At 49.1% G+C, this 12,721-nt stretch overlaps 1 non-coding gene across 1 annotated transcript; it reads right to left on the reverse strand.

Annotated features, from left to right (window-relative positions):
• Window positions 1-12,238: 12,238 nt before the first annotated feature.
• LOC139279218 (U1 spliceosomal RNA) lies at window positions 12,239-12,403 on the reverse strand. The gene has a single exon (XR_011596430.1). It is a non-coding gene; the product is annotated as a U1 spliceosomal RNA (small nuclear RNA).
• Between the last annotated feature and the right edge of the window lie 318 nt (window positions 12,404-12,721).

Genomic DNA, 12,721 nt, shown 5'->3' on the forward strand with positions numbered 1-12,721 from the left:
GGGGCTCACGGTGGGCGGGACGTTCCTGCCGGTGGATCCCCTCGAGGCCACCGCGCAGAGGGTCATCGTGTCGAACGTCCCGCCCTTTGTTCCCGCTGGGCTCCTCCTCCCTCACCTACAACAACTGGGGGAGGTAAGGTCAGGGATCAACCCCATACCGCTCGGCCTCAGGGAGAGCAGCCTGCGCCACGTGTTCTCCTTCCGCCGCCAGCTCTTTGTCCGGCTGGCACGGGAGGAGACGACGGAGGGGTCTTTTAATGTGGTGCACGAGGGGACTGCCTACCGCGTCTTCTGGACGTCGGACGGCGTGCGGTGCTATGCCTGCAGAGAGGTGGGGCACATTCGCAAGAACTGCCCCGCCTCCAAGGCCGCCAAACCACCGAAGGCGGCCAAGGCTGGCGCCGCCGCCACCCCTCCCCCTAGTTGTGTCCGCGTGCCGGGAGCCATGGGTGCGCGGGCATCGCCGGGGGCCCTTGCTATTACGGCCTCCGGCGGGGGGGAGGAAGAGCATCCGATCGGAAGGAAGGCGCGGGGGAAGGCAAAACATCCAGAGGCGGGTCCCCTCGGTGCGCCAGACAATTTGTTTACCGCGCTCGGCCCAACCCAGTCACCGGCGAGCGCGGGGTGCCCCGAGCCCATGCCTGAGCCCTTGAACAACACCACAGAGGGGCCCGGGCGCGGGCAAGAAAAGGAAAAGGGGGGGGCGGAGCGGGAGGCCTCGGCAGACATGGAGGTCTCCCTGCCTCCGCGCGCCCCCAGGAACAAAAAGAGGCACCGCCCCAATGAGGCGGAGGGGGAACAACATCCCTCCGCGGAGGAGGCGGTGCCCGCCGCGTGTCCCGCGTCCCCCACCAGCGCTCCCAAATTGCGCTGCAGGCGCGAGGAGTCTGTCCCCGGGGAGGGTGAGGCAGTCGAGGCTGCCCAGCCGCTGCCTCCTGGGGATGGAGTGGAAGATCTGCCTGTCGTGGGGGGCGTGGGGCCAGCGGAAGAATGCATTGCCGCCGGGCCGGGCGTCCCGGGGACTGAGGCGGGCGAGGCCGAAAAGGCCGAACCTGAGCCCGCCCAGCTATTAATCAACTGCCCCCGGGAGTCGCTCGACCCGGCAGAAACACAAATGAGTGATTTTAATGAAATCTGGGCCGGGGGGTGGCAGCGGGGAGGGGGAGGAACACCCACCCTCGCCTCTTGCTGTGGAGCTGGAGCACTTGGAGATCCTGGGGATTTCCTATGGCCGGGTCTCTCCTTGTTCCCCGGTTCCTGGGGCGGAGGGGGAACCCCTTCCGCTGTCATTTCCCGACCCAGCACCATTTTTAAAAGAGCCCAGTGGGGACTCCTCTGCCGACGATCCTGGGGGTGGGATCGGGGCAGAGCCAGGGCCGGTTGGAGCGGCTGGTTCATTTGCCGTACCTTGTGCGGTCGATGGGCCGGCTGCTGGCGGCCACCTCCCGGAGGAGGACGGGGACTCGGTGGGGGACGCGGGTGAAGACCTAGAGACCACCGCCAGCGAGGCGGTGGATCTGCTCGCGGCCGCCGCTGAGACTCTCCTCATTCCTGCAAAGGAACTCCGGGACTTTTTGGCCCAGAGCCGGGGTCGCTGCAACCAAGCCCGACTGGCCCTGGAAAAATGGTCCGAGCCAGAGCTGATCAAGGGGTCCGTCCGCGCCGCCGTCAAAACCTTGGCCGCGGGCGGGCCCTTGACAAAGGCGCAACACCTTGAAAAATTTGATTTTAGCGCCCCAAAAAAAACCAAAAAAAAAAAAGAAAAAAAAAAGGGGCCTAGAAAATGTCTGCTGTGTCACCCAGGCAGGTAGCATGGTTTTAATGTTTATGTTTTGCAGGTAAACTCCAAAAAGAGTTTCATGCACAAGGACCCCCAGGTCCCTCTGCACTGCAGCATGTTGTAATTTCTCCCCATTCAAATAATATTCCCTTTAACTGTTTTTTTTTTCCAAGGTGGATGACCTCACATTTTCCGACATTGTATTCCATCTGCCAAACCTTAGCCCATTCGCTTAACCTATCTAAATCTCTTTGCAGCCTCTCTGTGTCCTCTACACAACCCGCTTTCCCACTAATCTTTGTGTCATCTGCAAATTTTGTTACACTACACTCTGTCCCCTCTTCCAGGTCATCTATGTATATTGTAAACAGTTGTGGTCCCAGCACCGATCCCTGTGGCACACCACTAACCATCGATTTCCAACCCGAAAAGGAGCCATTTATCCCGAATCTCTGCTTTCTGTTAGCCAGCCAATTCTCTATCCATGCTAATACATTTCCTCTGACTCCGCGTACCTTTATCTTCTGCTGTAACCTTTTGTGTGGCACCTTATCGAATGCCTGTTTTTTCGGGGGTAGGCTGCTTTTTCTGGCGTAACTTAAAAATCCCCAGTTTCCCCAATCAATTTGCACCAGTGTAAAGCACTTAGTTATGTTTTTTTTAGGTTAGTTTTTTTTCTCAAAAGGGGGCGTTACCAGCCATCTACACCAATTCTGGCCATTTAGGCAAGTTTGGCCAGCTAATAGTTACTTCATTTCTACTTAGGCCAGCGTATGTGGCCATTTCAGAAAACCCTTGCGGAGAGATAAAGAAATCGGTGCAGGTAAGTACATTGGAGGCCATTCGGCCTGGGATAGGGGCGGGAAGCGGAGAGGACCCGGACCTGAACCAACCAACCCTTACCTTAGCAATGTTTGCAAACAAAAACTACTAACTATTCTATAAGAAATAAAAAATTAAAGTCCTACCTTCATCTTCAAACTGCAATTCACCTTTCTGCACTCGGCCCGGGAAGGCAGTAGGCTGGTGCGGGAGGTCACTCGGCCTGGGCTAGGGGCGGGACAACGCACCGGGAGGCCACTCAGCCTGGACTAGGGGCTGAAGCAATGGAACTGGCTGGCATCGGGGCCCACAGAGCGGCTGCAATTCAACAGAGAGGCTGGGGGGGTGGGGTTGGGGGGGAGAGGAAGGGAGAGAGGTCACGACTCAAGTTGGGGGGGGGGGAGGAAGAGGGAGAAAGAGGTCACAAGACTCAAAGGGGGGTGGAGGAGGGAGAGAGAGGTCACAAGACTCAAAGGAGGGTGGAGGAGGGAGAGAGAGGTCACAAGACTCAAGAGGGAGAGAGGAGAGGACAAAAGACCTTTGGGTGTGGTCCATCCATACAGACCTTGTGGGCGGGGGGGGGGGGGGAGGGGGGAGAGAGAGAGAGAGAAAGTACTGCGAACCTGTTCTGCCTGCTTTCCTGCCGTTTTGATTTTCTTTGAAAGTTTAACTTTAAGTATGGGGGCAAAACAATGCCATACCTTGTGCAAGCGTTCTGCATCATTGTGCTATGTAGGAGACAATTGATTAGAGCTCATCACATCAGGAACATCAGAGCCTGTCGGCTGCTGGCAGGAGGTCTTGCCCACCTCGGCAATTTCGAGTCAGGCATTCGTACCTGCCCCTGAGTGATACAGAATGTGTCAGAAGGCTGCGTTTTCGCAGAGAAGTTGTCCGTGAGATTTGTGAGTTGCTGAGACCAGACCTGCATCAGGTGGATTGCTTTGTCTGTTGAAGTGAAGGTTACAGCTTCACTTTCATTCTATGCCTCCGGATCGTTTCAAGCTACAACTGGAGATGGGTGCTCCATCTCGCAACATGCAATACATGTCTCCATTCGCCAGGTCACGGCTCCACAGTATGCGTGGAGGAATGTCTTGCATCAAGTTCCCAATGACCGCCCAAGCAATCCATGACAGAGCTATGGGGTTCTCAAGGATTGCTGGCTTTCCAAAGGTAAAGGGCTGCATTGATTGTATCCACATCGCCTTGCAAGCACCTTTGCAGGATTCCGAGCTGTTCGGGAATAGAAAAGGCTTCCACTCCATTAATGTGCATCTCGTGTGTGACAACATGCATCGCATCATATCAGTTGATGCAAGATACCCTGGCAGCACCCATGATGCGTTCATCCTACACGACAGCGTTATATCTGCAATGTGTGAGCAACAGCCAGAAGGGCAGAGCTGGCTACTGGGAGACAAAGGGTACGGCCTCATGACGCCCCTACTTGTAACCCGGACAGAAGCTGACCGTCAATACAACATGTCGCACATTACGACGGGCAGTATCATAGAGAGGACCATTGGCATCTTGAAACAGCGTTTCCGATGCCTGGACCATTCCGGAGGCTACTTGTTGTACTCCCCTGAGATTGTTGGTCAGTTCACTGTTGTGTGCTGCATGCAGCATAACTTAGCCATCATGAGGCAGCAACAGCTGGTAGTGGAAGAAGACCCACCTGCGGTGAGAGTGGCTGATGATAATGATGTGGATGATGCAGGTGACGAGCAGGAGGAGGTGGCAGAGGATGATGACAAGACTGAGGAAACCATGCAAGTGCCTGAGGCTGGAGCATAACGGCGGAGGAGGGCCGTCCATCGTGCTCCTTTAACGATTGCTCGAGCCTTGCACCAGCAGCTCATCCGTGAACGCTTTACTGATGCTTGAGGGCTCGGTGACAACTATTCCACATGGACATGTTTATTTTTTGGAGCTGTTCCATAATGTTGTGATGTACTAATGGAATATAATTCAGTTTTAATGTAAAATATATTTTATTCAAAAGTTTACAATGTACTTAACTTTACTGTAATAAAATTATTCTTGTATCAAACTTTACTTTAATATGACCCTTTAAGATCACTTAAAAACTTTAAGATCACTTATAAACTTGTAAAGTTACATAACTTACAAAAAACTTTCAATTTGAAAACAGTTACACTCTAAGATCACTTAAACTTTAAGATCACTTATAAAGTTGTAAATTTACATAACTTACAAAATACTTTCAATTTGAAAACAATTACAACAGTAAAATCAACAACAATAACAGCAGCAAAGAAAGGCTGCACCCACCTCTCATCCCCCATAGTCTAACACCGCCTGCCTACTGCGCTTGGTTGGATCTCCACCATCCCTGCCCGCAGGCGGTGGTGGAGTGATTTTGGGCTTGGTACCAAGCTTATTCCTTCTAACATCTCATTTAATGCACACTTCTTGATGGGTGAGGTGGGGGGGGGAGGGGGCGGGCGGGGTCAGATGTTAATGTGGAGGGCCCTGCTTGGGTCTCTTCAGAGGCTGGTGTGGGGATTGCAGTGGGAGTGGCAGTTGATTCTGTCAATGGGCGCATGGTCTGGGTGTGTTCCCTTATTAAAGCCCTCCCTCATGCACCCTGACAGTGGCTCAGCGGACTGAAACATTCCCTCCCTGATGGCCTGTGGTCATTGCCAATGTCGTCCTTTCCACTACCTCTGACATTCCCTCCCTCAGGACCACTGCCGTGCTTTGCACTACCTCTAACATTCCCTCCCTCATGGACACTATTCCCTCACTGATGTTCCCGGACATCGTTCCCATTTCCAGTGCCATTGCTGTTACTTCTCCAGACAGTCCTACTACCTCATCACTCACCCCACTGATGGAGTCCAGGAGTAATCGGGTAAGGTCAATGCTCTCCGCACTCAATGACATGATCTGAACCACATCTGTTGCATCCTGCATCTCAGGAGAGCGTGGTCGATTTCTCTTTCCCCTCACCCTGGGTCTGCCTCATGGCATCCCAATGGGACCCGCAGCCTCAGATGGTAGGGCCTGGGTGTGCCTCGCGGCATCCAAGTGGGACCTGCAGCCTTGGATGGTGGGGCCCTGGGTGTATCTCGCTGCAGCCCATTACTGGGACCCGCGACCTCGGAATGTGTGAAACCATGGAATGTCCCACCAGTACTCAAATCACTAGTCACGGAAGGGGCGGGCAACTCCAAGAACTGCACATGCTCCATATTCAGTATATAAGTGGCAGCTTCATGCAGCTGACACAACTCCCTCTCACCCTCATGTTGGTCTGGAGGATTGGCTTGGAAGATGTTCTCCTCTTCAAGCTCGTCCGTGTCTGAATCTTCTTCTACATCTTCAGAATTGGCCTCAGGTTCTGCAAAATATAACAGAACAGTCAAATGGTTAGCAGCAGAGGCGGGGGCAGGATGGGTGGCATGAGTAGGCTCACACATCACAGGCCAGACAGCAGGTTGATTTGAAGGGCCACGATGAATTTTCAGGACTTACCCTCTTCCTCGAGTGTGGGCTCAGCTTGTGCTGTACTGATTGTTTTTCTCCAGGCAGGACCCATCAAAGCAGTGACCCTGTCTTCCAAGGGTGTCAGTGCATGCACATTTGCTGGGCTTCCTCCTGTTCAAGTTCTTTCCCTTTTGTTGTGGGACAATTTCTTCTGCAAAGATGAAAATGCAACTTTTTAGAGAGGATGTCTTTCTGCTGGGTGGGACATATACAGCTGGTCATATCTACAATTGCAATTGCATTGAATAACTGAAAATATTACTTACACTAACTACTTGACCAAGGTCCTGCCATTTCTTTTTACACTGGCCTCCAGATCTCATGGTGATCACCAATGCGCAGAAATCTTCTGCAACTTGGTTCCAGCATTTCTTCATTTCTTTCGGTGGCACTTTTATGTGACTGCTGCTGGTATCCAGCTCCTGCTATCTGTTCTCAATGATATTAACTAGTGTCTCCACTTCTTCCAGCAAGAAATTATGTGTTCTTGATCCACGTTGCTGCATTGCTGTATTGCTGCAGCTGCTCTGAGACACTCACAGCACTTTTCCAATGCTCTTATTCACATCGTGATTTTTCTAAACACACAGTACTGATTTTTCCAAATACAGCACTTCTACCTGCTGGCATGTAGCAGCGATGTTTCCAAACACAGTACTTATTTTGCATGCAGCAGTGATTTTTCCAAACACACAATACTTATTTTGCATTCAGAAGTGATTTTCCTACCACAGCACTCCTTCTGACACAAAAACACAAGCAGCTCTTTAAAAATTGCTGATTGCCAACTCGCAGCGCTACTGCGCATGCGCAGACATCACCATTCTCCACTACGCATGTGCAGACGTCCCGACACATTTTCCAGCGCAGAACGTAGGCTCCACCCCCCCGAGTCGACTGGCCACGCTGTGCAACTGCTGTGAAGAGGCCAGACAGTGGCCAAAATTGCAACATTTTTTTCCGCCGCATCTCCGAACGTACATAAGTGGCGCAACTCCGGTAAGTATGCTGAAAAACGGGCTCGGCCAAAATTGAGCCCACAACCTCTTATTAAACAGCGAAGAAACAATAAATACACACAATGAAATAGAATGAAAATTGTGTTTGAGTGTATTATAAGATTGTAACACAATGAAGATATGCTGGGGATATCACAAGAATGAAACTGGTGTATGTGCAATCTAATTTATGTTCAGATCCAGAGCTGGAATCAAGATCGTTCTCCTTTACCCCATAAATAGTTCCAATTAATTTTTGAAGAATAAAATTGACAAAACCATTTCTCTCGAATACCTTGACATATGACAAGGCTTTCTCCTGAACAGATAAACACAGTCCTTGAGGCTTGATGTTGTTGCTTCCAGGCAATGTGGCAGATGGCAGAATCAGGCCACAACGTCAGTAGCTATCCATTTGGCTTAATGTACTGATTTAAATAGACGTGTGCTGAGTGAGACCTTGAGTATACCAAAGTAATTTATTTCAGTAAGGTCTCTCAGTTACAACACAATATGGCAACTGATTTTTAGCTGTATTCGTGTTAAATAGGCAAACGAATGATTGTGGACAAACAGAAATAGCGCTGCAGAGGTCAGGGAAGCTTATATTCAGATGAATGTTTATAAACGAAAGTCAATGACGTCTCAAAAATAGCACTGGACATGTCAATTGTAAATCATATCAAACATCTTGGCATTATCCTTTGATAATCGACACAGTGCGGACAATTTTTAAACAATGGCTGGCAATGCTGCCACCAAATGAGCAATCCACAGCAGACCAGAGTCAAAGGACTGTGCGGCATGAGCTTTCATAAACTCTGTGACATTCACAATGCTCATTTACTTCTACTTCTTGGAACTTAATATCAAAACATACAAATGCATCAGTAAATGGCCTGTGTATCTGATCCTTATATTGCAGTGACAAAGTAAGTTTGCTTTGTGATTTTGTATTTTGAATCTCATCAGTGACACCGCCTTTTTAACAATGAAAACAAATGGACTTTGTTTTACGACACAAATAACCTTCCGGAAATACTAGGGGATCGAGGGTCTAGTGAGAAGGAGGAACTAGTCAGAGTAGGAATCGCAGGATAGCTCAGATGAATACGTGGCTTGAGGAGTGCTGCAGAAGGGAGAGATTCAAATTCCTCGGGCATTGGAACTGGTTCTGGGGGAGGTGGGACCAGTACAAACAGGACGGTCTACACCTGGGCAGGACCGGAACCAACGTCCTAGGGGGAGTGTTTGCTAGTGCTGTTGGGGAGGAGTTAAACTAATATGGCAGGGGGATGGGAACCTATGCAGGGAGGCAGAGGGAAATAAAAGGGAGACAGAGGCAAAAGATAGAAAGGATAATAGTAAAAGTGGGGGGCAGAGAACCCAAGGCAAAAAACAAAAAGGGCCACATTACAACAAAATTCTAAAGGGGCAAGGTGTGTTGAAAAGACAAGCCTGAAGGCTCTGTGCCTCAACGTGAGGAGTATTCGGAATAAGGTGGACGAATTAACTGCGCAGATAGCAATGAATGGATACGATGTAATTGGCATCACGGAGACATGGCTCCAGGGTGACCAAGGCTGGGAAATCAACATCCAGGAGTATTCAGCATTTAGGAAGGATAGACAGAAAGGAAAATGAGGCGGGGTGGCGTTGCTGGTCAAAGAAGAAATTAATGCAATAGTAAGGAAGGACATTGGCTTAGATGATGTGGAATCAGTATGGGTGGAGCTGCGGAATACCAAAGGGCAGAAAACGCTGGTGGGAGTTGTGTACAGGCCACCAAACAGTAGTAGTGAGGTTGGGGAAAGCATAAAACAAGAAATAAGGGATGTGTGCAATAAAGGTACAGCAATTATCATGGGCGGCTTTAATTTACATATAGATTGGGTAAACCAAACTGGTAGCAATGCGGTGGAGGAGGATTTCCTGGAGTGTATTAGGGATGGTTTTCTTGACCAATATGTGGAGGAACCGACTTGAGAGCTGGCCATCCTAGACTGGGTGATGTGTAATGAGAAGGGACTAATTAGCAATCTTGTTGTGCGAGGCCCCTTGGGGAAGAGCGACATAATATGGTAGAATTCTTTATCAAGATTGAGAGTGACACAGTTAATTCAGAAACTAGGGTCCTGAACGTAAGGAAAGGTAACTTCGATGGTTTGAGGCGTGAATTGGCTAGAATAGACTGGCAAATGATACTTAAAGGGTTAACGTTGGATAGGCAGTGGCAAACATTTATAGATCACATGGATGAACTTCAACAGTTGTACATCCCTGTCTGGAGTAAAAATAAAACAGGGAAGGTGGCTCAACCGTGGCTAACAAGGGAAATTAAGGATAGTGTTAGATCCAAGGAAGAGGCATATAAATTGGCCAGAAAAAGTAGCAAACCCGAGGACTGGGAGAAATTTAGAATTCAGCAGAGGAGGACAAAGGGTTTAATTAGGAGGGTTAAAATAGAGTATGAGAGGAAGCTTGCCAGGAACATAAAAACTGACTGCAAAAGCTTCTATAGATATGTGAAGAGAAAAAGATTGGTGAAAACAAACATAGGTCCCTTGCAGTCGGACTCAGGTGAATTAATAATGGGGAACAAAGAAATGGCAGGCCAACTGAATAATTACTTTGATTCTGTCTTCATGAAGGAAGACACAAATGACCTTCCGGATGTACTGGGGGACCGAGGGTTTAGTGAGAAGGAGGAACTGAAGGATATCCTTATTAGGCGTGAAATTGTGTTGGGGAAATTGATGGGATTGAAGGCCGATAAATCCCCAGGGCCTGATTGTCTGCATCCCAGAGTACTTAAGGAGGTGGCCCTAGAAATAGTGGATGCATTGGTAATCATTTTCAACAGTCTATCGACTCTGGATCAGTTCCTATGGACTGGAGGGTAGCTAATGTAACACCACTTTTAAAAAAAGGTGGGAGAGAGAAAACGGATAATTATAGACCGGTTAGCCTGACATCAGTAGTGGGGAAAATGTTGGAATCTGTTATTAAGGATGAAATAGCAGCGCATTTGGAAAGTGGTGACAGGATCGGTCCAAGTCAGCATGGATTTATGAATGGAAAATCATGCTTGACCAATCTTCTGGAATTTTTTGAGGATGTAACTAGTAGAGTGGACAAGGGAGAACCAATGGATGTGGTGTATTTGGACTTTCAAAAGGCCTTTGACAAGGTACCACATAAGAGATTGGTGTACATGGTATTGGGGGTAATGTACTGGCGTGGATAAAGAATTGGTTGGCAGGCAGGAAGCAAAGAGTTGGGATAAACAGGTCCTTTTCGGAATGGGAGGCAGTAACTAGTGGAGTGCCACAGGGCTCAGTGCTGGGACTCCAGCTCTTCACAATATACATTAATGATTTGGATGAAGGAATTGAGGGTAATATCTCTGAGTTTGCAGACGACACGAAACTGGGTGGCGATGTGAGCTGTGAGGAGGATGCTAAGAGACTGCAGGGTGATTTGGAAAGGTTAGGTGAGTGGGCAAATGCATGGCAGATGCAGTATAATGTGGATAAATGTGAGGTTATCCACTTGGTGGCAAAAACACGAAGGCAGAATATTATCTGAGTGGCGGCAGATTAGGAAAAGGGGAGGTGCAACAAGACCTGGGTGTCATGGTTCATCAGTCATTGAAAGTTAGCATGCAGGTACAGCAGGCGATGAAGAAAGAAAATGGCATGTTGGCCTTCATAGCTAGGGGATTTGAGTATAGAAGCAGAGAGGTCTTACTGCAGTTGTACAGGGCCTTGATGAGGCCTCACCTGGAATATTGTGTTTAGTTTTGGTCTCCTAATCTGAAGAAGGACGTTCTTGCTATTGAGGGAGTGCTGCGAAGTTTTACCAAACTGATTCCAGAGATGGTTGGACTGACATATGAGGAGAGACTGGTTCAACTGGGCCTTTATACACTGGAGTTTAGAAGGATGAGAGGGGATCTCATAGAAACGTATAAGATTCTGACGGGACAGATTAGATGTGGGAAGATTGTTCCCGATGTTGGGGAAGTCCAGAACTAGTGGACACAGTCTTAGGATAAGGGATAAGCCATTTAGGACTGAGATGAGGAGAAACTTCTTCACTCAGACAGTTGTTAACCTGTGGAATTCCCTGCCGCAGAGAGTCGTTGATGCCAGTTCATTGGATATATTCAAGAGGGAGTTAGATGTGACCCTTACGGCTAAAGGGATCAAGGGGTATGGAGAGAAAGTGGGAAAGGGGTACTGAAGTGAATGATCAGCCATGGTCATATTGAATGGTGGTGCAGACTCGAAGGGCCGAATGGCCTACTCCTGCACCTATTTTCTATGTTTCTATGTCATCCAATTTATTAAGACATGGTTGGCTGGCTATTCAGATGCTTAATATTTAAAAAGAGGAAGTACAAAAGGAAGGATGTATCTAGTTAGTTATACTGAAATAAAAATTGAAAATGCTGAAAACATTCAGCAGGTCAGGCAGCATCTGTGGAGAGAGAAGCAGAGTAAATGGGCCCGATTTTAACTGCCCTGGTGGAAAAACTGGGCCGAGGGAGCAGTTAAAATAACGGGTCAGTTCCCCCCACTGATCCCTCTTCCTCCCTGGCTTGCCCCAATATTAACCTACTTGTTTGAGCAGGCGTGCAGGACGCCCGCAGGAGGGAAGCGGGGTCCTGTTTTAAATATGTGTCCAATTATGTCATCAGTTCCCGATAAGATGCCCCAACAGGGGTGGGGTGGGGTAACAGGGTCAATGGCGGCGCCCCTGTCAGGAAAAAGCTGCCGGGAGCCAGATCCTGGGCCGGAAGAGCCCCAGCACATAAGCTTGAAATTTATTTTTCAGGATTTCTTGTGGGCGAGTAGGGGCAGGAATGCTCTTCTGAGCCTCACGTGGAGGCCTTGGACCTCCCTTAAACTGGGCTTCAGTAATGTATTTGCTTCATGGGTTCTCTGCTTATGAATTCATAGCAACACATTGCAATTAAGAATTAGCTGGTTTATTAGCAAAGGTTTAACAATCACACTACACATTACCAGTTCACCCACTAGGCTCACAACCACCTGCCTCATCGTGGATCCCCTGAACCCAACTGGCTGGGGTTTTATTGAGTCTTGTGAACATCACATGATTGGCTAAGCTACTCACAACTCAACAGCTCTACAAATTTTTCCAGTCAACTATCCCGCATTTGGGAACATCGCAGGTGTCAGCACACCTGAAGTGCAATGGGCTAGCCTCGACCTGGGAGAACCACCTTCTTGATCATTGTCTCTCCTCTGCCAGGTCCTGTGAGCATACTCACAGGTGCATACATTACAGGTTACTCCAGTCCCCCCCCCATCACGGTTCTGTTCACAGCTCCAATCGTGGCAAGAGCCCCCTCTTCCTGGCCCCGATTGTGGTTCCGTTCACAGCCCACCTCCTTCCCCACGGCCCCATTCACAAACCCCTCCCTCCCACCTTCCCCCCACGGCCTAGATTGTGACAAGACTCTGCATCCCCGGCATTGCTGCCAATCACAGCCTCCTCCGCACACTCCCCGCCTCCCCCCGTAAATATTGGGGCCAACATTTCAGGTCAATGACCTATCAAGAACTGGAAGAAAGTA

Source organism: Pristiophorus japonicus, chromosome 13 (assembly GCF_044704955.1).
Source record: "Pristiophorus japonicus isolate sPriJap1 chromosome 13, sPriJap1.hap1, whole genome shotgun sequence".
Taxonomy (NCBI): Eukaryota; Metazoa; Chordata; class Chondrichthyes; family Pristiophoridae; genus Pristiophorus; species Pristiophorus japonicus.